Source organism: Gorilla gorilla, chromosome 17 (genome assembly GCF_029281585.2).
Source record: "Gorilla gorilla gorilla isolate KB3781 chromosome 17, NHGRI_mGorGor1-v2.1_pri, whole genome shotgun sequence".
In the NCBI taxonomy this organism is placed as follows: domain Eukaryota; kingdom Metazoa; phylum Chordata; class Mammalia; order Primates; family Hominidae; genus Gorilla; species Gorilla gorilla.
The window spans coordinates 19,636,853-19,661,709 of record NC_073241.2 but is presented as its reverse complement, the minus strand read 5'-3'; positions in this window follow the sequence as shown (position 1 = coordinate 19,661,709).

The window sequence follows — 24,857 nt, the reverse complement described above, 5'->3', positions numbered from 1 at the left end:
GAACGGAACGGAACAGAATGGAATGGATTGGAGTGAAATGGAATGGAATCGAATGGAATCGAATGGAACCGAATGGAATGGAATGGAAGGGAATGGAATGGAATGGAGTGGAATGGAATCGAATGGAATCAACCCGAGTAGAATGGAATGGATTGGAATGGAATGGAATGGAATGGAATCGAATGGAATGGAATGGAATCGAGTGGAATGGAATGGAATGGAATGGACCCGAGTAGAACGGAATGGAATGGAATGGAATGGAATGGAATGGAATGGAATCGAATGGAATGATCCAGAGTAGAGCGCAATGGAAAGGAATGGAATGGAATGGAATGGAATGGAATGGAATTCAATAGAATAGAATGGAATGGAATGGAATTGAATGGAATGGAATCGAATGGAATCGAATGGAATCGAATGGAATGGGATGGAATGGAATGGAATGGAATCAACCCGAGTAAAACGGAATGGAATGGAATGGAATGGAATGGAATGGAATGGAATGGAATGGAATGGAATGGAATTAAATGGAATGGAATGGAATGGAATGGAATGGAATGGAATGGAATCAACCCGAGTAGAACGGAATGGAATGGAATGGAATGGAATGGAATGGAATGGAATGGAATGGAATGGAATGGAATGGAATGGAATGGAATGGAATCAACCCGAGTAGAACTTAATGGAATGGAATGGAATGGAATGGAATGGAATTTAATGGAATGGAATGGAATCGAATGGAATGGAATGGGATGGAATGGAATGGAATTCAATGGAATAGAATGGAATGGAATGGAATGGAGGGAACCCGAGTAGAATGGAATGGATTGGAATGGAATGGAATGGAATGGAATGGAATTCAATAGAATAGAATTGAAAGGAATGGAATGGAATGGAATGGAATGGAATGGAATGGAATGGAATCGAATGGAATCGAATGTAATCGAATGGAATCGAATGGAATGGAATTAAATGGAATAGAATGGAATGGAATGGAATGAAATCAACCCGAGTAGAACGGAATGGAATGTAATGGATTGGAATGGAATGGAATGGAATGGAATGGAATGGAATGGAATGGAATGGAATGGAATTCAATGGAATGGAATGGAATGGAATGGAAAGGAATGGAATTGGATCAACCCGAGTAGAACGGAATGGAATGGAATGGAATGGAATGAACCTGAGTAGAACGGAAAGGAATGGAATGGAATTGAATGGAATGGAATGGAATGGAACGGAATGGAATGGAATGGAATGGAATCGAATGGAATGGAATGGAATGGAATGGAATGGAATGGAATGGAATGGAATCGAATCGAATCGAATGGAATCGAATGGAATGGAGTGGAATAAAATGGAATCAACCCGAATAGAACGGAACGGAATGGAACGGAACGGAACAGAATGGAATGGAATGGAGTGAAATGGAATGGAATCGAATGGAATCGAATGGAACCGAATGGAATGGAATGGAAGGGAATGGAATGGAATGGAATGGAATGGAATGGAATGGAAAGGAATCAACTCGAGTAGAATGGAATGGATTGAAATGGAATGGAATGGAATGGAATGGAATTGAATCGAATGGAATCGAATGTAATGTAATGGAATGGAATGGAATGGAATGGAATGGAATGGAATGGAATCGAATCGAATGGAATCGAATGGAATGGAGTGGAATAGAATGGAATCAACCCGAATAGAACGGAACGGAATGGAACGGAACGGAACAGAATGGAATGGATTGGAGTGAAATGGAATGGAATCGAATGGAATCGAATGGAACCGAATGGAATGGAATGGAAGGGAATGGAATGGAATGGAGTGGAATGGAATCGAATGGAATCAACCCGAGTAGAATGGAATGGATTGGAATGGAATGGAATGGAATGGAATCGAATGGAATGGAATGGAATCGAGTGGAATGGAATGGAATGGAATGGACCCGAGTAGAACGGAATGGAATGGAATGGAATGGAATGGAATGGAATGGAATCGAATGGAATGATCCCGAGTAGAGCGCAATGGAAAGGAATGGAATGGAATGGAATGGAATGGAATTCAATAGAATAGAATGGAATGGAATGGAATTGAATGGAATGGAATCGAATGGAATCGAATGGAATCGAATGGAATGGGATGGAATGGAATGGAATGGAATCAACCCGAGTAAAACGGAATGGAATGGAATGGAATGGAATGGAATGGAATGGAATGGAATGGAATGGAATTAAATGGAATGGAATGGAATGGAATGGAATGGAATGGAATGGAATGGAATCAACCCGAGTAGAACGGAATGGAATGGAATGGAATGGAATGGAATGGAATGGAATGGAATGGAATGGAATGGAATGGAATTTAATTGAATAGAATGAAATGGAATGGAATGGAATTTAATGGAATGCAATGGAATGGAATGGAATGGAATCGAATGGAATCGAATGGAATCGAATGGAATGGAGTGAAATAGAATGGAATCAAAAGAATCGAATGGAACCGAATGGAATGGAAAGGAAGGGAATGGAATGGAATGGAATGGAAAGGAATGGAATGGAATGGAATGGAATGGAATGGCATGGAATGGAATGGAATGGAATGGAATCTACCCGAGTAGAATGGAATGGATTGGAATGGAATGGAATGGAATGGAATTGAATGGAATGGAATGGAATCGAATGGAATCGAATGGAATCGAATGGAATGGAATGGAATGGAATGGAATGGAATTGAATGGAATGGAATGGAATGGAAAGGAATGAATCCGAGTAGAACGGAATGGAATGGAATGGAATGGAATGGAATGGAATGGAATGGAATGGAATGGAATGGAATGGAATGGATTGGAATCAACCCGAGTAGAATGGAATGGATAGGAATTTAATGGAATGGAATGGAATCGAATGGAATCGAATGGAATCGAATGGAATGGAGTGGAATACAATGGAATCAACCCGAATAGAACAGAACTGAAAGGAACGGAACGGAACGGAAAGGAATGGAATGGATTGAAATGGAATGGAATCGAATGGAATCGAATGGTACCGAATGGAATGGAATGGAAGGGAATGGAATGGAATGGAATGGAATGGAATGGAATGGAATGGAATGGAATGGAAAGGAATCAACCCGAGTAGAATGGAATGGGTTGGAATGGAATGGAATGGAATGCAATGGAATGGAATGGAATGGAATCGAATGGAATTGAATGGAATCGAATGGAATGGAATGGAATGGAATGGAATCAACCCGAGTTGAACGGAATGGAATGGAATGGAATGGAATCAACCCGAGTAGAATGGAATGGATTGGAATGGAATGGAATGGAATGGAATGGAATGGAATGGAATGGAATCGAATTGAATCGAATGGAATGGAAAGGAATGGAATGGAATGGAATGGAATGGAATCAACCCGAGTAGAATGGAATGGATTGGAATGGAATGGAATGGAATGGAATCGAATGGAATCGAATGGAATGGAATGGAATGGAATGGAATGGAATGGAATGGAATCAACCAGAGTAGAACTTAATGGAATGGAATGGAATGGAATGGAACGGAATGGAACGGCATGGAATGGAATTCAATGGAATAGAATGGAATGGAATGGAATGGAATGGAATGAACCCGAGTAGGATGGAATGGATTGGAATGGAATGGAATGGAATGGAATGGAATGGAATGGAATGGAATTCAATAGTATAGAATGGAATGGAATGGAATGGAATGGAATGGAATCGAATGGAATGGAATGGAATCGAATGGAATGGAGTGGAATAGAATGGAATCAACCCGAATAGAACGGAACGATCGGAGCGGACCGAAATGGAAAGGAATGGAATCGAATGGATTGAAATGGAATGGAATCGAATGGAATCGAATGGAACCGAATGGAATGGAATGGAATGGAACGTAATGGAATGGAATGGAATGCAATGGAATCAACCCGAGTAGAATGGAATGGATTGGAATGGAATGGAATGGAATGGAATTCAATGGAATAGAATGGAATGGAATGGAATGGAGTGAACCCGAGTAGAATGGAATCGATTGGAATGGAATGGAATGGAATGGAATGGAATTCAATAGAATAGAATTGAAAGGAATGGAATGGAATGGAATGGAATGGAATGGAGTGGAATCGAATGGAATCGAATGGAATCGTATGGAATGGAATGGAATGGAATGGAATCGAATGCAATGGAATGGAATGGTATGGAATGGAATGGAATGGAATGGAATGGAATGGAATGGAATTTAATGGAATAGAATGAAATGGAATGGAATGGAATGGAATGGAATGGAATGGAATGGAATGGAATCGAATGGAATCGAATGGAATCGAATGGAATGGAGTGAAATAGAATGGAATCGAAAGAATCGAATGGAACCGAATGGAATGGAAAGGAAGGGAATGGAATGGAATGGAATGGAATGGAATGGAATGGAGTCAACCTGAGTAGAATGGAATGGATTGGAATGGATTGGAATGGAATGGAATGGAATGGAATGGAATGGAATGGAATGGAATGGAATGGAATGGAATGGAATGGAATCAACCCGAGTAGAACGTAATGGAATGGAATGGAATGGAATGGAATGGAATTTAATGGAATGGAATGGAATGGAATGGAATGGAATGGAATGGAATGGAATGGAATTCAATGGAATAGAATGGAATGGAATGGAATGGAGGGAACCCGAGTAGAATGGAATGGATTGGAATGGAATGGAATGGAATGGAATGGAATTCAATAGAATAGAATTGAAAGGAATGGAATGGAATGGAATGGAATGGAATGGAATGGAATGGAATGGAATCGAATGGAATCGAATGGAATCGAATGGAATCGAATGGAATGGAATGGAATGGAATAGAATGGAATGGAATGGAATGAAATCAACCCGAGTAGAACGGAATGGAATGGAATGGATTGGAATGGAATGGAATGGAATGGAATGGAATGGAATGGAATGGAATGGAACGGAATTCAATGGAATGGAATGGAATGGAATGGAAAGGAATGGAATTGGATCAACCCGAGTAGAACGGAATGGAATGGAATGGAATGGAATGGAATGGAATGGAATGGAATGGAATGGAATGGAATGGAATGGAATTCAATGGAATAGAATGGAATGGAATGGAATGGAATGGAATGAACCTGAGTAGAACGGAAAGGAATGGAATGGAATTGAATGCAATGGAATGGAATGGAACGGAATGGAATGGAATGGAATGGAATCGAATGGAATCGAATGGAATGGAATGGAATGGAATGGAATGGAATGGAATCGAATCAAATCGAATGGAATCGAATGGAATGGAGTGGAATAGAAAGGAATCAACCCGAATAGAACGGAACGGAATGGAACGGAACGGAACAGAATGGAATGGAATGGAGTGAAATGGAATGGAATCGAATGGAATCGAATGGAACCGAATGGAATGGAATGGAAGGGAATGGAATGGAATGGAATGGAATGGAATGGAATGGAAAGGAATCAACCCGAGTAGAATGGAATGGATTGAAATGGAATGGAATGGAATGGAATTGAATCGAATGGAATCGAATGGAATCGAATGGAATGGAGTGGAATAGAATGGAATCAACCCGAATAGAACAGAACGGAAAGGAACGGAACGGAACGGAACGGAATGGAATGGATTGAAATGGAATGGAATCGAATGGAATCGAATGGTACTGAATGGAATGGAATGGAAGGGAATGGAATGGAATGGAATGGAATGGAATGGAATGGAATGGAATGGAATCAACCCGAGTAGAATGGAATGGGTTGGAATGGAATGGAATGGAATGCAATGGAATGGAATGGAATGGAATCGAATGGAATTGAATGGAATCGAATGGAATGGAATGGAATGGAATGGAATCAACCCGAGTTGAACGGAACGGAATGGAATGGAATGGAATGGAATGGAATGGAATGGAATGGAATGGAATGGAATCAACCCGAGTAGAATGGAATGGATTGGAATGGAATGGAATGGAATGGAATGGAATGGAATGGAATGGAATGGAATGGAATGGAATGGAATGGAATGGAATGGAATGGAATGGAATCAACCCGAGTAGAACTTAATGGAATGGAATGGAATGGAATGGAACGGAATGGAACGGCATGGAATGGAATTCAATGGAATAGAATGGAATGGAATGGAATGGAATGGAATGAACCCGAGTAGGATGGAATGGATTGGAATGGAATGGAATGGAATGGAATGGAATGGAATGGAATTCAATAGAATAGAATGGAATGGAATGGAATGGAATGGAATGGAATCGAATGGAATGGAATGGAATCGAATGGAATGGAGTGGAATTGAATGGAATCAACCCGAATAGAACGGAACGATCGGAGCGGACCGAAACAGAAAGGAATGGAATCGAATGGATTGAAATGGAATGGAATCGAATGGAATCGAATGGAACCGAATGGAATGGAATGGAATGGAACGTAATGGAATGGAATGGAATGCAATGGAATCAACCCGAGTAGAATGGAATGGATTGGAATGGAATGGAATGGAACGGAATGGAATGGAATGGAATGGAATGGAATGGAATTCTATGGAATAGAATGGAATGGAATGGAATGGAGTGAACCCGAGTAGAATGGAATGGATTGGAATGGAATGGAATGGAATGGAATGGAATTCAATAGAATAGAATTGAAAGGAATGGAATGGAATGGAATGGAATGGAATGGAATGGATTGGAATGGAATCGAATGGAATCGAATGGAATCGAATGGAATGGAATGGAATGGAATGGAATGGAATGGAATGGAATGGAATTTAATGGAATAGAATGGAATGGAATGGAATGGAATGGAATGGAATGGAATGGAATGGAATGGAATGGAATGGAATCGAATGGAATCGAATGGAATGGAGTGAAATAGAATGGAATCGAAAGAATCGAATGGAACCGAATGGAATGGAAAGGAAGGGAATGGAATGGAATGGAATGGAATGGAATGGAATGGAGTCAACCCGAGTAGAATGGAATGGATTGGAATGGATTGGAATGGAATGGAATGGAATGGAATGGAATGGAATGGAATGGAATGGAATGGAATGGAATCAACCCGAGTAGAACTTAATGGAATGGAATGGAATGGAATGGAATGGAATTTAATGGAATGGAATGGAATGGCATGGAATGGAATGGAATGGAATGGAATGGAATTCAATGGAATAGAATGGAATGGAATGGAATGGAGTGAACCCGAGTAGAATGGAATGGATTGGAATGGAATGGAATGGAATGGAATGGAATTCAATAGAATAGAATTGAAAGGAATGGAATGGAATGGAATGGAATGGAATGGAATGGAATCAAATGGAATCGAATGGAATCGAATGGAATCGAATGGAATGGAATGGAATGGAATAGAATGGAATGGAATGGAATGAAATCAACCCGAGTAAAACGGAATGGAATGGAATGGATTGGAATGGAATGGAATGGAATGGAATGCAATGGAATAGAATGGAATGGAATGGAACGGAATTCAATGGAATGGAATGGAATGGAATGGAAAGGAATGGAATTGGATCAACCCGAGTAGAACGGAATGGAATGGAATAGAATGGAATGGAATGGAATGGAATGGAATGGAATGGAATGGAATGGAATGGAATTCAATGGAATAGAATGGAATGGAATGGAATGGAAAGGAATGAACCCGAGTAGAACGGAAAGGAATGGAATGGAATTGAATGGAATGGAATGGAATGGAATGGAATGGAATCGAATGCAATCGAATGGAATGGAATGGAATGGAATGGAATGGATTGGAATGGAATGGAATCGAATCGAATCGAATGGAATCGAATGGAATGGAGTGGAAAAGAATGGAATCAACCCGAATAGAACGGAACGGAATGGAACGGAACGGAACAGAATGGAATGGAATGGAGTGAAATGGAATGGAATCGAATGGAATCGAATGGAACCGAATGGAATGGAATGGAAGGGAATGGAATGGAATGGAATGGAATGGAATGGAATGGAATGGAATGGAATCAACCCGAGTAGAACGGAATGGAATGGAATGAAATGGAATGGAATGGAATGGAATGGAATGGAATGGAATTTAATGGAATAGAATGAAATGGAATGGAATGGAATGGAATGGAATGGAATGGAATCGAATGGAATCGAATGGAATCGAATGGAATGGAGTGAAATAGAATGGAATCGAAAAAATCGAATGGAACCGAATGGAATGGAAAGGAAGGGAATGGAATGGAATGGAATGGAATGGAATCAACCCGAGTAGAATGGAATGGATTGGAATGGAATGGAATGGAATGGAATGGAATCGAATGGAATCGAATGGAATGGAATGGAATGGAATGGAATGGAATGGAATGGAATGGAATCGAATCGAATGGAATCGAATGGAATGGAATGGAATGGAATGGAATGGAATGGAATGGAATGGAATGGAACGGAATTCAATGGAATGGAATGGAATGGAATGGAATGGAATCGAATGGAATCGAATGGAATCGAATGGAATGGAGTGAAATAGAATGGAATCGAAAGAATCGAATGGAACCGAATGGAATGGAAAGGAAGGGAATGGAATGGAATGGAATGGAATGGAATGGAATGGAGTCAACCCGAGTAGAATGGAATGGATTGGAATGGATTGGAATGGAATGGAATGGAATGGAATGGAATGGAATGGAATGGAATGGAATGGAATCAACCCGAGTAGAACTTAATGGAATGGAATGGAATGGAATGGAATGGAATTTAATGGAATGGAATGGAATCGAATGGAATGGAATGGGATGGAATGGAATGGAATTCAATGGAATAGAATGGAATGGAATGGAATGGAGGGAACCCGAGTAGAATGGAATGGATTGGAATGGAATGGAATGGAATGGAATGGAATTCAATAGAATAGAATTGAAAGGAATGGAATGGAATGGAATGGAATGGAATGGAATGGAATGGAATCGAATGGAATCGAATGTAATCGAATGGAATCGAATGGAATGGAATTAAATGGAATAGAATGGAATGGAATGGAATGAAATCAACCCGAGTAGAACGGAATGGAATGGAATGGATTGGAATGGAATGGAATGGAATGGAATGGAATGGAATGGAATGGAACGGAATTCAATGGAATGGAATGGAATGGAATGGAAAGGAATGGAATTGGATCAACCCGAGTAGAACGGAATGGAATGGAATGGAATGGAATGGAATGGAATGGAATGGAATGGAATGGAATGGAATGGAATTCAATGGAATAGAATGGAATGGAATGGAATGGAATGGAATGAACCTGAGTAGAACGGAAAGGAATGGAATGGAATTGAATGGAATGGAATGGAATGGAACGGAATGGAATGGAATGGAATGGAATCGAATGGAATGGAATGGAATGGAATGGAATGGAATGGAATGGAATGGAATCGAATCGAATGGAATCGAATGGAATGGAGTGGAATAGAATGGAATCAACCCGAATAGAACGGAACGGAATGGAACGGAACGGAACAGAATGGAATGGAATGGAGTGAAATGGAATGGAATCGAATGGAATCGAATGGAACCGAATGGAATGGAATGGAAGGGAATGGAATGGAATGGAATGGAATGGAATGGAATGGAAAGGAATCAACCCGAGTGGAATGGAATGGATTGAAATGGAATGGAATGGAATGGAATTGAATCGAATGGAATCGAATGGAATCGAATGTAATGTAATGGAATGGAATGGAATGGAATGGAATGGAATGGAATGGAATCGAGTCGAATGGAATCGAATGGAATGGAGTGGAATAGAATGGAATCAACCCGAATAGAACGGAACGGAATGGAACGGAACGGAACAGAATGGAATGGATTGGAGTGAAATGGAATGGAATCGAATGGAATCGAATGGAACCGAATGGAATGGAATGGAAGGGAATGGAATGGAATGGAGTGGAATGGAATCGAATGGAATCAACCCGAGTAGAATGGAATGGATTGGAATGGAATGGAATGGAATGGAATCGAATGGAATGGAATGGAATCGAGTGGAATGGAATGGAATGGAATGGACCCGAGTAGAACGGAATGGAATGGAATGGAATGGAATGGAATGGAATGGAATCGAATGGAATGATCCAGAGTAGAGCGCAATGGAAAGGAATGGAATGGAATGGAATGGAATGGAATGGAATTCAATAGAATAGAATGGAATGGAATGGAATTGAATGGAATGGAATCGAATGGAATCGAATGGAATCGAATGGAATGGGATGGAATGGAATGGAATGGAATCAACCCGAGTAAAACGGAATGGAATGGAATGGAATGGAATGGAATGGAATGGAATGGAATGGAATGGAATGGAATTAAATGGAATGGAATGGAATGGAATGGAATGGAATGGAATGGAATCAACCCGAGTAGAACGGAATGGAATGGAATGGAATGGAATGGAATGGAATGGAATGGAATGGAATGGAATGGAATGGAATGGAATGGAATGGAATCAACCCGAGTAGAACTTAATGGAATGGAATGGAATGGAATGGAATGGAATTTAATGGAATGGAATGGAATCGAATGGAATGGAATGGGATGGAATGGAATGGAATTCAATGGAATAGAATGGAATGGAATGGAATGGAGGGAACCCGAGTAGAATGGAATGGATTGGAATGGAATGGAATGGAATGGAATGGAATTCAATAGAATAGAATTGAAAGGAATGGAATGGAATGGAATGGAATGGAATGGAATGGAATGGAATCGAATGGAATCGAATGTAATCGAATGGAATCGAATGGAATGGAATTAAATGGAATAGAATGGAATGGAATGGAATGAAATCAACCCGAGTAGAACGGAATGGAATGTAATGGATTGGAATGGAATGGAATGGAATGGAATGGAATGGAATGGAATGGAATGGAATGGAATTCAATGGAATGGAATGGAATGGAATGGAAAGGAATGGAATTGGATCAACCCGAGTAGAACGGAATGGAATGGAATGGAATGGAATGAACCTGAGTAGAACGGAAAGGAATGGAATGGAATTGAATGGAATGGAATGGAATGGAACGGAATGGAATGGAATGGAATGGAATCGAATGGAATGGAATGGAATGGAATGGAATGGAATGGAATGGAATGGAATCGAATCGAATCGAATGGAATCGAATGGAATGGAGTGGAATAAAATGGAATCAACCCGAATAGAACGGAACGGAATGGAACGGAACGGAACAGAATGGAATGGAATGGAGTGAAATGGAATGGAATCGAATGGAATCGAATGGAACCGAATGGAATGGAATGGAAGGGAATGGAATGGAATGGAATGGAATGGAATGGAATGGAAAGGAATCAACTCGAGTAGAATGGAATGGATTGAAATGGAATGGAATGGAATGGAATGGAATTGAATCGAATGGAATCGAATGTAATGTAATGGAATGGAATGGAATGGAATGGAATGGAATGGAATGGAATCGAATCGAATGGAATCGAATGGAATGGAGTGGAATAGAATGGAATCAACCCGAATAGAACGGAACGGAATGGAACGGAACGGAACAGAATGGAATGGATTGGAGTGAAATGGAATGGAATCGAATGGAATCGAATGGAACCGAATGGAATGGAATGGAAGGGAATGGAATGGAATGGAGTGGAATGGAATCGAATGGAATCAACCCGAGTAGAATGGAATGGATTGGAATGGAATGGAATGGAATGGAATCGAATGGAATGGAATGGAATCGAGTGGAATGGAATGGAATGGAATGGACCCGAGTAGAACGGAATGGAATGGAATGGAATGGAATGGAATGGAATGGAATCGAATGGAATGATCCCGAGTAGAGCGCAATGGAAAGGAATGGAATGGAATGGAATGGAATGGAATTCAATAGAATAGAATGGAATGGAATGGAATTGAATGGAATGGAATCGAATGGAATCGAATGGAATCGAATGGAATGGGATGGAATGGAATGGAATGGAATCAACCCGAGTAAAACGGAATGGAATGGAATGGAATGGAATGGAATGGAATGGAATGGAATGGAATGGAATTAAATGGAATGGAATGGAATGGAATGGAATGGAATGGAATGGAATGGAATCAACCCGAGTAGAACGGAATGGAATGGAATGGAATGGAATGGAATGGAATGGAATGGAATGGAATGGAATGGAATGGAATTTAATTGAATAGAATGAAATGGAATGGAATGGAATTTAATGGAATGCAATGGAATGGAATGGAATGGAATCGAATGGAATCGAATGGAATCGAATGGAATGGAGTGAAATAGAATGGAATCAAAAGAATCGAATGGAACCGAATGGAATGGAAAGGAAGGGAATGGAATGGAATGGAATGGAAAGGAATGGAATGGAATGGAATGGAATGGAATGGCATGGAATGGAATGGAATGGAATGGAATCTACCCGAGTAGAATGGAATGGATTGGAATGGAATGGAATGGAATGGAATTGAATGGAATGGAATGGAATCGAATGGAATCGAATGGAATCGAATGGAATGGAATGGAATGGAATGGAATGGAATTGAATGGAATGGAATGGAATGGAAAGGAATGAATCCGAGTAGAACGGAATGGAATGGAATGGAATGGAATGGAATGGAATGGAATGGAATGGAATGGAATGGAATGGAATGGATTGGAATCAACCCGAGTAGAATGGAATGGATAGGAATTTAATGGAATGGAATGGAATCGAATGGAATCGAATGGAATCGAATGGAATGGAGTGGAATACAATGGAATCAACCCGAATAGAACAGAACTGAAAGGAACGGAACGGAACGGAAAGGAATGGAATGGATTGAAATGGAATGGAATCGAATGGAATCGAATGGTACCGAATGGAATGGAATGGAAGGGAATGGAATGGAATGGAATGGAATGGAATGGAATGGAATGGAATGGAATGGAAAGGAATCAACCCGAGTAGAATGGAATGGGTTGGAATGGAATGGAATGGAATGCAATGGAATGGAATGGAATGGAATCGAATGGAATTGAATGGAATCGAATGGAATGGAATGGAATGGAATGGAATCAACCCGAGTTGAACGGAATGGAATGGAATGGAATGGAATCAACCCGAGTAGAATGGAATGGATTGGAATGGAATGGAATGGAATGGAATGGAATGGAATGGAATGGAATCGAATTGAATCGAATGGAATGGAAAGGAATGGAATGGAATGGAATGGAATGGAATCAACCCGAGTAGAATGGAATGGATTGGAATGGAATGGAATGGAATGGAATCGAATGGAATCGAATGGAATGGAATGGAATGGAATGGAATGGAATGGAATGGAATCAACCAGAGTAGAACTTAATGGAATGGAATGGAATGGAATGGAACGGAATGGAACGGCATGGAATGGAATTCAATGGAATAGAATGGAATGGAATGGAATGGAATGGAATGAACCCGAGTAGGATGGAATGGATTGGAATGGAATGGAATGGAATGGAATGGAATGGAATGGAATGGAATTCAATAGTATAGAATGGAATGGAATGGAATGGAATGGAATGGAATCGAATGGAATGGAATGGAATCGAATGGAATGGAGTGGAATAGAATGGAATCAACCCGAATAGAACGGAACGATCGGAGCGGACCGAAATGGAAAGGAATGGAATCGAATGGATTGAAATGGAATGGAATCGAATGGAATCGAATGGAACCGAATGGAATGGAATGGAATGGAACGTAATGGAATGGAATGGAATGCAATGGAATCAACCCGAGTAGAATGGAATGGATTGGAATGGAATGGAATGGAATGGAATTCAATGGAATAGAATGGAATGGAATGGAATGGAGTGAACCCGAGTAGAATGGAATCGATTGGAATGGAATGGAATGGAATGGAATGGAATTCAATAGAATAGAATTGAAAGGAATGGAATGGAATGGAATGGAATGGAATGGAGTGGAATCGAATGGAATCGAATGGAATCGTATGGAATGGAATGGAATGGAATGGAATCGAATGCAATGGAATGGAATGGTATGGAATGGAATGGAATGGAATGGAATGGAATGGAATGGAATTTAATGGAATAGAATGAAATGGAATGGAATGGAATGGAATGGAATGGAATGGAATGGAATGGAATCGAATGGAATCGAATGGAATCGAATGGAATGGAGTGAAATAGAATGGAATCGAAAGAATCGAATGGAACCGAATGGAATGGAAAGGAAGGGAATGGAATGGAATGGAATGGAATGGAATGGAATGGAGTCAACCTGAGTAGAATGGAATGGATTGGAATGGATTGGAATGGAATGGAATGGAATGGAATGGAATGGAATGGAATGGAATGGAATGGAATGGAATGGAATGGAATCAACCCGAGTAGAACGTAATGGAATGGAATGGAATGGAATGGAATGGAATTTAATGGAATGGAATGGAATGGAATGGAATGGAATGGAATGGAATGGAATGGAATTCAATGGAATAGAATGGAATGGAATGGAATGGAGGGAACCCGAGTAGAATGGAATGGATTGGAATGGAATGGAATGGAATGGAATGGAATTCAATAGAATAGAATTGAAAGGAATGGAATGGAATGGAATGGAATGGAATGGAATGGAATGGAATGGAATCGAATGGAATCGAATGGAATCGAATGGAATCGAATGGAATGGAATGGAATGGAATAGAATGGAATGGAATGGAATGAAATCAACCCGAGTAGAACGGAATGGAATGGAATGGATTGGAATGGAATGGAATGGAATGGAATGGAATGGAATGGAATGGAATGGAACGGAATTCAATGGAATGGAATGGAATGGAATGGAAAGGAATGGAATTGGATCAACCCGAGTAGAACGGAATGGAATGGAATGGAATGGAATGGAATGGAATGGAATGGAATGGAATGGAATGGAATGGAATGGAATTCAATGGAATAGAATGGAATGGAATGGAATGGAATGGAATGAACCTGAGTAGAACGGAAAGGAATGGAATGGAATTGAATGCAATGGAATGGAATGGAACGGAATGGAATGGAATGGAATGGAATCGAATGGAATCGAATGGAATGGAATGGAATGGAATGGAATGGAATGGAATCGAATCAAATCGAATGGAATCGAATGGAATGGAGTGGAATAGAAAGGAATCAACCCGAATAGAACGGAACGGAATGGAACGGAACGGAACAGAATGGAATGGAATGGAGTGAAATGGAATGGAATCGAATGGAATCGAATGGAACCGAATGGAATGGAATGGAAGGGAATGGAATGGAATGGAATGGAATGGAATGGAATGGAAAGGAATCAACCCGAGTAGAATGGAATGGATTGAAATGGAATGGAATGGAATGGAATTGAATCGAATGGAATCGAATGGAATCGAATGGAATGGAGTGGAATAGAATGGAATCAACCCGAATAGAACAGAACGGAAAGGAACGGAACGGAACGGAACGGAATGGAATGGATTGAAATGGAATGGAATCGAATGGAATCGAATGGTACTGAATGGAATGGAATGGAAGGGAATGGAATGGAATGGAATGGAATGGAATGGAATGGAATGGAATGGAATCAACCCGAGTAGAATGGAATGGGTTGGAATGGAATGGAATGGAATGCAATGGAATGGAATGGAATGGAATCGAATGGAATTGAATGGAATCGAATGGAATGGAATGGAATGGAATGGAATCAACCCGAGTTGAACGGAACGGAATGGAATGGAATGGAATGGAATGGAATGGAATGGAATGGAATGGAATGGAATCAACCCGAGTAGAATGGAATGGATTGGAATGGAATGGAATGGAATGGAATGGAATGGAATGGAATGGAATGGAATGGAATGGAATGGAATGGAATGGAATGGAATGGAATCAACCCGAGTAGAACTTAATGGAATGGAATGGAATGGAATGGAACGGAATGGAACGGCATGGAATGGAATTCAATGGAATAGAATGGAATGGAATGGAATGGAATGGAATGAACCCGAGTAGGATGGAATGGATTGGAATGGAATGGAATGGAATGGAATGGAATGGAATGGAATTCAATAGAATAGAATGGAATGGAATGGAATGGAATGGAATGGAATCGAATGGAATGGAATGGAATCGAATGGAATGGAGTGGAATTGAATGGAATCAACCCGAATAGAACGGAACGATCGGAGCGGACCGAAACAGAAAGGAATGGAATCGAATGGATTGAAATGGAATGGAATCGAATGGAATCGAATGGAACCGAATGGAATGGAATGGAATGGAACGTAATGGAATGGAATGGAATGCAATGGAATCAACCCGAGTAGAATGGAATGGATTGGAATGGAATGGAATGGAACGGAATGGAATGGAATGGAATGGAATGGAATGGAATTCTATGGAATAGAATGGAATGGAATGGAATGGAGTGAACCCGAGTAGAATGGAATGGATTGGAATGGAATGGAATGGAATGGAATGGAATTCAATAGAATAGAATTGAAAGGAATGGAATGGAATGGAATGGAATGGAATGGAATGGATTGGAATGGAATCGAATGGAATCGAATGGAATCGAATGGAATGGAATGGAATGGAATGGAATGGAATGGAATGGAATGGAATTTAATGGAATAGAATGGAATGGAATGGAATGGAATGGAATGGAATGGAATGGAATGGAATGGAATGGAATGGAATCGAATGGAATCGAATGGAATGGAGTGAAATAGAATGGAATCGAAAGAATCGAATGGAACCGAATGGAATGGAAAGGAAGGGAATGGAATGGAATGGAATGGAATGGAATGGAATGGAGTCAACCCGAGTAGAATGGAATGGATTGGAATGGATTGGAATGGAATGGAATGGAATGGAATGGAATGGAATGGAATGGAATGGAATGGAATGGAATCAACCCGAGTAGAACTTAATGGAATGGAATGGAATGGAATGGAATGGAATTTAATGGAATGGAATGGAATGGCATGGAATGGAATGGAATGGAATGGAATGGAATTCAATGGAATAGAATGGAATGGAATGGAATGGAGTGAACCCGAGTAGAATGGAATGGATTGGAATGGAATGGAATGGAATGGAATGGAATTCAATAGAATAGAATTGAAAGGAATGGAATGGAATGGAATGGAATGGAATGGAATGGAATCAAATGGAATCGAATGGAATCGAATGGAATCGAATGGAATGGAATGGAATGGAATAGAATGGAATGGAATGGAATGAAATCAACCCGAGTAAAACGGAATGGAATGGAATGGATTGGAATGGAATGGAATGGAATGGAATGCAATGGAATAGAATGGAATGGAATGGAACGGAATTCAATGGAATGGAATGGAATGGAATGGAAAGGAATGGAATTGGATCAACCCGAGTAGAACGGAATGGAATGGAATAGAATGGAATGGAATGGAATGGAATGGAATGGAATGGAATGGAATGGAATGGAATTCAATGGAATAGAATGGAATGGAATGGAATGGAAAGGAATGAACCCGAGTAGAACGGAAAGGAATGGAATGGAATTGAATGGAATGGAATGGAATGGAATGGAATGGAATCGAATGCAATCGAATGGAATGGAATGGAATGGAATGGAATGGATTGGAATGGAATGGAATCGAATCGAATCGAATGGAATCGAATGGAATGGAGTGGAAAAGAATGGAATCAACCCGAATAGAACGGAACGGAATGGAACGGAACGGAACAGAATGGAATGGAATGGAGTGAAATGGAATGGAATCGAATGGAATCGAATGGAACCGAATGGAATGGAATGGAAGGGAATGGAATGGAATGGAATGGAATGGAATGGAATGGAATGGAATGGAATCAACCCGAGTAGAACGGAATGGAATGGAATGAAATGGAATGGAATGGAATGGAATGGAATGGAATGGAATTTAATGGAATAGAATGAAATGGAATGGAATGGAATGGAATGGAATGGAATGGAATCGAATGGAATCGAATGGAATCGAATGGAATGGAGTGAAATAGAATGGAATCGAAAAAATCGAATGGAACCGAATGGAATGGAAAGGAAGGGAATGGAATGGAATGGAATGGAATGGAATCAACCCGAGTAGAATGGAATGGATTGGAATGGAATGGAATGGAATGGAATGGAATCGAATGGAATCGAATGGAATGGAATGGAATGGAATGGAATGGAATGGAATGGAATGGAATCGAATCGAATGGAATCGAATGGAATGGAATGGAATGGAATGGAATGGAATGGAATGGAATGGAATGGAACGGAATTCAATGGAATGGAATGGAATGGAATGGAATGGAATCGAATGGAATCGAATGGAATCGAATGGAATGGAGTGAAATAGAATGGAATCGAAAGAATCGAATGGAACCGAATGGAATGGAAAGGAAGGGAATGGAATGGAATGGAATGGAATGGAATGGAATGGAGTCAACCCGAGTAGAATGGAATGGATTGGAATGGATTGGAATGGAATGGAATGGAATGGAATGGAATGGAATGGAATGGAATGGAATGGAATCAACCCGAGTAGAACTTAATGGAATGGAATGGAATGGAATGGAATGGAATTTAATGGAATGGAATGGAATCGAATGGAATGGAATGGGATGGAATGGAATGGAATTCAATGGAATAGAATGGAATGGAATGGAATGGAGGGAACCCGAGTAGAATGGAATGGATTGGAATGGAATGGAATGGAATGGAATGGAATGGAATTCAATAGAATAGAATTGAAAGGAATGGAATGGAATGGAATGGAATGGAATGGAATGGAATGGAATGGAATCGAATGGAATCGAATGTAATCGAATGGAATCGAATGGAATGGAATTAAATGGAATAGAATGGAATGGAATGGAATGAAATCAACCCGAGTAGAACGGAATGGAATGGAATGGATTGGAATGGAATGGAATGGAATGGAATGGAATGGAATGGAATGGAATGGAACGGAATTCAATGGAATGGAATGGAATGGAATGGAAAGGAATGGAATTGGATCAACCCGAGTAGAACGGAATGGAATGGAATGGAATGGAATGGAATGGAATGGAATGGAATGGAATGGAATGGAATGGAATTCAATGGAATAGAATGGAATGGAATGGAATGGAATGGAATGAACCTGAGTAGAACGGAAAGGAATGGAATGGAATTGAATGGAATGGAATGGAATGGAACGGAATGGAATGGAATGGAATGGAATCGAATGGAATGGAATGGAATGGAATGGAATGGAATGGAATGGAATGGAATCGAATCGAATCGAATGGAATCGAATGGAATGGAGTGGAATAGAATGGAATCAACCCGAATAGAACGGAACGGAATGGAACGGAACGGAACAGAATGGAATGGAATGGAGTGAAATGGAATGGAATCGAATGGAATCGAATGGAACCGAATGGAATGGAATGGAAGGGAATGGAATGGAATGGAATGGAATGGAATGGAATGGAATGGAAAGGAATCAACCCGAGTAGAATGGAATGGATTGAAATGGAATGGAATGGAATGGAATGGAATGGAATCGAATGGAATCGAATGTAATGTAATGGAATGGAATGGAATGGAATGGAATGGAATGGAATGGAATCGAATCGAATGGAATCGAATGGAATGGAGTGGAATAGAATGGAATCAACCCGAATAGAACGGAACGGAATGGAACGGAACGGAACAGAATGGAATGGATTGGAGTGAAATGGAATGGAATCGAATGGAATCGAATGGAACCGAATGGAATGGAATGGAAGGGAATGGAATGGAATGGAGTGGAATGGAATCGAATGGAATCAACCCGAGTAGAATGGAATGGATTGGAATGGAATGGAATGGAATGGAATCGAATGGAATGGAATGGAATCGAGTGGAATGGAATGCAATGGAATGGACCCGAGTAGAACGGAATGGAATGGAATGGAATGGAATGGAATGGAATGGAATGGAATCGAATGGAATGATCCCGAGTAGAGCGCAATGGAAAGGAATGGAATGGAATGGAATGGAATGGAATTCAATAGAATAGAATGGAATGTAATGGAATTGAATGGAATGGAATCGAATGGAATCGAATGGAATCGAATGGAATGGGATGGAATGGAATGGAATGGAATCAACCCGAGTAAAACGGAATGGAATGGAATGGAATGGAATGGAATGGAATGGAATGGAATGGAATGGAATTAAATGGAATGGAATGGAATGGAATGGAATGGAATGGAATGGAATCAACCCCAGTAGAACGGAATGGAATGGAATGGAATGGAATGGAATGGAATGGAATGGAATGGAATGGAATGGAATGGAATGGAATTTAATTGAATAGAATGAAATGGAATGGAATGGAATGGAATGGAATGCAATGGAATGGAATGGAATGGAATCGAATGGAATCGAATGGAATCGAATGGAATGGAGTGAAATAGAATGGAATCAAAAGAATCGAATGGAACCGAATGGAATGGAAAGGAAGGGAATGGAATGGAATGGAATGGAAAGGAATGGAATCAACCCGAGTAGAATGGAATGGATTGGAATGGAATTGAATGGAATGGAATGGAATGGAATGGAATGGAATGGAATGGAATGGAATCAACCTGAGAAGAATGGAATGGATTGGAATGGAATGGAATGGAATGGAATTCAATAGAATAGAATGGAATGGAATGGAATGGAATGGAATGGAATGGAATGGAATGAAATGGAAAGGAATCGAATGGAATGGAATGGAATCGAATGGAATGGAGTGGAATTCAATAGAATAGAATGGAATGGAATGGAATGGAATCGAATGCAATGGAATGGAATGGAATGGAATGGAATGAAATGGAATGGAATTGAATGGAATCAACCCGAGAAGAATGGAATGGATTGGAATGGAATGGAATGGAAAGGAATGGAATAGAATTCAATAGAATAGAATGGAATGGAATGGAATGGAATGGAATGGAATGGAATGGAATGGAATGGAATGGAATCGAATGGAATGGAGTGGAATAGAATGGAATCAACCCGAATAGAACGGAACGATCGGAGCGGAACGAAACGGATCGGAATGGAATCGAATGGATTGAAATGGAATGGAATCGAATGGAATCGAATGGAACCGAATGGAATGGAATGGAATGGAACGTAATGGAATGGAATGGAATGGAATGGAATCAACCCGAGAAGAATGGAATGGATTGGAATGGAATGGAATGGAATGGAATGGAATTCAATAGAATAGAATGGAATGGAATGGAATGGAATGGAATGGAATGGAATGGAATGGAATGGAATGGAATCGAATGGAATGGAATGGAATGGAATCGAATGGAATGGAGTGGAACAGAATGGAATCAACCCGAATAGAACGGAACGATCGGAGCGGAACGAAACGGAACGGAATGGAATCGAATGGATTGAAATGGAATGGAATCGAATGGAATCGAATGGAACCGAATGGAATGGAATGGAATGGAACGTAATGGAATGGAATGGAATGGAATGGAATCAACCCGAGTAGAATGGAATGGATTGGAATGGAATGGAATGGAATGGAATGGAATCGAATGGAATGGAATGGAATGGAATGGAATGGAATGGAATGGAATGGAATCAACCCGAGTAGAACTTAATGGAATGGAATGGAATGGAATGGAAAGGAATGGAATGGAATGGAATGGAATGGAATGGCATGGAATGGAATGGAATGGAATGGAATCTACCCGAGTAGAATGGAATGGATTGGAATGGAATGGAATGGAATGGAATTGAATGGAATGGAATGGAATCGAATGGTATCGAATGGAATCGAATGGAATGGAATGGAATGGAATGGAATGGAATGGAATGGAATGGAAAGGAATGAATCCGAGTAGAACGGAATGGAATGGAATGGAATGGAATGGAATGGAATGGAATGGAATGGAATGGAATGGAATGGAATGGATTGGAATCAACCCGAGTAGAATGGAATGGATAGGAATTTAATGGAATGGAATGGAATGGAATGGAATCGAATGGAATCGAATGGAATCGAATGGAATGGAGTGGAATACAATGGAATCAACCCGAATAGAACAGAACTGAAAGGAACGGAACGGAACGGAAAGGAATGGAATGGATTGAAATGGAATGGAATTGAATGGAATCGAATTGTACCGAATGGAATGGAATGGAAGGGAATGGAATGGAATGGAATGGAATGGAATGGAATGGAATGGAATGGAATGGAATGGAAAGGAATCAACCCGAGTAGAATGGAATGGGTTTGAATGGAATGGAATGGAATGCAATGGAATGGAATGGAATGGAATCGAATGGAATTGAATGGAATCGAATGGAATGGAATGGAATGGAATGGAATCAACCCGAGTTGAACGGAATGGAATGGAATGGAATGGAATCAACCCGAGTAGAATGGAATGGATTGGAATGGAATGGAATGGAATGGAATGGAATGGAATGGAATGGAATCGAATTGAATCGAATGGAATGGAAAGGAATGGAATGGAATGGAATGGAATGGAATCAACCCGAGTAGAATGGAATGGATTGGAATGGAATGGAATGGAATGGAATGGAATGGAATCGAATGGAATGGAATGGAATGGAATGGAATGGAATGGAATGGAATGGAATGGAATGGAATCAACCAGAGTAGAACTTAATGGAATGGAATGGAATGGAATGGAACGGAATGGAACGGCATGGAATGGAATTCAATGGAATAGAATGGAATGGAATGGAATGGAATGGAATGAACCCGAGTAGGATGGAATGGATTGGAATGGAATGGAATGGAATGGAATGGAATGGAATGGAATGGAATTCAATAGAATAGAATGGAATGGAATGGAATGGAATGGAATGGAATCGAATGGAATGGAATGGAATCGAATGGAATGGAGTGGAATAGAATGGAATCAACCCGAATAGAACGGAACGATCGGAGCGGACCGAAATGGAAAGGAATGGAATCGAATGGACTGAAATGGAATGGAATCGAATGGAATCGAATGGAACCGAATGGAATGGAATGGAATGGAACGTAATGGAATGGAATGGAATGCAATGGAATCAACCCGAGTAGAATGGAATGGATTGGAATGGAATGGAATGGAATGGAATTCAATGGAATAGAATGGAATGGAATGGAATGGAGTGAACCCGAGTAGAATGGAATGGATTGGAATGGAATGGAATGGAATGGAATGGAATTCAATAGAATAGAATTGAAAGGAATGGAATGGAATGGAATGGAATGGAATGGAATGGAATCGAATGGAATCGAATGGAATCGTATGGAATGGAATGGAATGGAATGGAATCGAATGCAATGGAATGGAATGGTATGGAATGGAATGGAATTGAATGGAATGGAATGGAATGGAATTTAATGGAATAGAATGAAATGGAATGGAATGGAATGGAATGGAATGGAATGGAATGGAATGGAATCGAATGGAATCGAATGGAATCGAATGGAATGGAGTGAAATAGAATGGAATCGAAAGAATCGAATGGAACCGAATGGAATGGAAAGGAAGGGAATGGAATGGAATGGAATGGAATGGAATGGAATGGAATGGAATGGAATGGAATGGAATCAACCCGAGTAGAACTTAATGGAATGGAATGGAATGGAATGGAATGGAATTTAATGGAATGGAATGGAATGGAATGGAATGGAATTCAATGGAATAGAATGGAATGGAATGGAATGGAGGGAACCCGAGTAGAATGGAATGGATTGGAATGGAATGGAATGGAATGGAATGGAATTCAATAGAATAGAATTGAAAGGAATGGAATGGAATGGAATGGAATGGAATGGAATGGAATGGAATGGAATGGAATCGAATGGAATCAAATGGAATCGAATGGAATCGAATGGAATGGAATGGAATGGAATAGAATGGAATGGAATGGAATGAAATCAACCCGAGTAGAACGGAATGGAATGGAATGGATTGGAATGGAATGGAATGGAATGGAATGGAATGGAATGGAATGGAACGGAATTCAATGGAATGGAATGGAATGGAATGGAAAGGAATGGAATTGGATCAACCCGAGTAGAACGGAATGGAATGGAATGGAATGGAATGGAATGGAATGGAATGGAATGGAATGGAATGGAATGGAATGGAATGGAATGGAATTCAATGGAATAGAATGGAATGGAATGGAATGGAATGGAATGAACCTGAGTAGAACGGAAAGGAATGGAATGGAATTGAATGGAATGGAATGGAATGGAACGGAATGGAATGGAATGGAATGGAATCGAATGGAATGGAATGGAATGGAATGGAATGGAATGGAATGGAATGGAATCGAATCAAATCGAATGGAATCGAATGGAATGGAGTGGAATAGAATGGAATCAACCCGAATAGAACGGAACGGAATGGAACGGAACGGAACAGAATGGAATGGAATGGAGTGAAATGGAATGGAATCGAATGGAATCGAATGGAACCGAATGGAATGGAATGGAAGGGAATGGAATGGAATGGAATGGAATGGAATGGAATGGAATGGAATGGAATGGAAAGGAATCAACCCGAGTAGAATGGAATGGATTGAAATGGAATGGAATGGAATGGAATGGAATGGAATCGAATGGAATCGAATGGAATGGAATGGAATGGAATGGAATGGAATGGAATGGAATGGAATGGAATCGAATCGAATGGAATCGAATGGAATGGAGTGGAATAGAATGGAATCAACCCGAATAGAACGGAACGGAATGGAACGG